Source organism: Sinocyclocheilus rhinocerous, unplaced genomic scaffold, assembly GCF_001515625.1.
Source record: "Sinocyclocheilus rhinocerous isolate Xijiao unplaced genomic scaffold, SAMN03320098_v1.1 scaffold5016, whole genome shotgun sequence".
Taxonomy (NCBI): Eukaryota; Metazoa; Chordata; class Actinopteri; order Cypriniformes; family Cyprinidae; genus Sinocyclocheilus; species Sinocyclocheilus rhinocerous.
In genome coordinates, this window is record NW_015658380.1 from 373 (window position 1) to 719 (window position 347).

Here is a 347-nt window from a genome sequence, read left to right on the forward strand (position 1 = left end):
GCTCAGGAGGAGGACGGACATCCGGGAGGGGGCCGGCAGACAGAGTCCAGGGAGGAGACGATGGAGGGAGGAGCCAGGGAGGAGACAGGAGGGGCCCGGAGCAGAAGGAGCCAAGCAGGACCCATGCCACAGCCATGATGGCGACCCTCGGTGGAGCCGACGAAGGGAGGAGTCATGGAGGAGGAATGGCCGCCGACTCCAGGGGGCCGTCCAACGGCGGCAGAGCAGGTGGTGGAGGAGCCAGAGATGGTGAACCAACGAGCCAGGGGGATGCCGAGGATCCGGGGGGCCAGGGTGGAGCCGAGGGCTCTGGCAACCGAGGCAGAGGCGGAGATCCGGAGATCCGC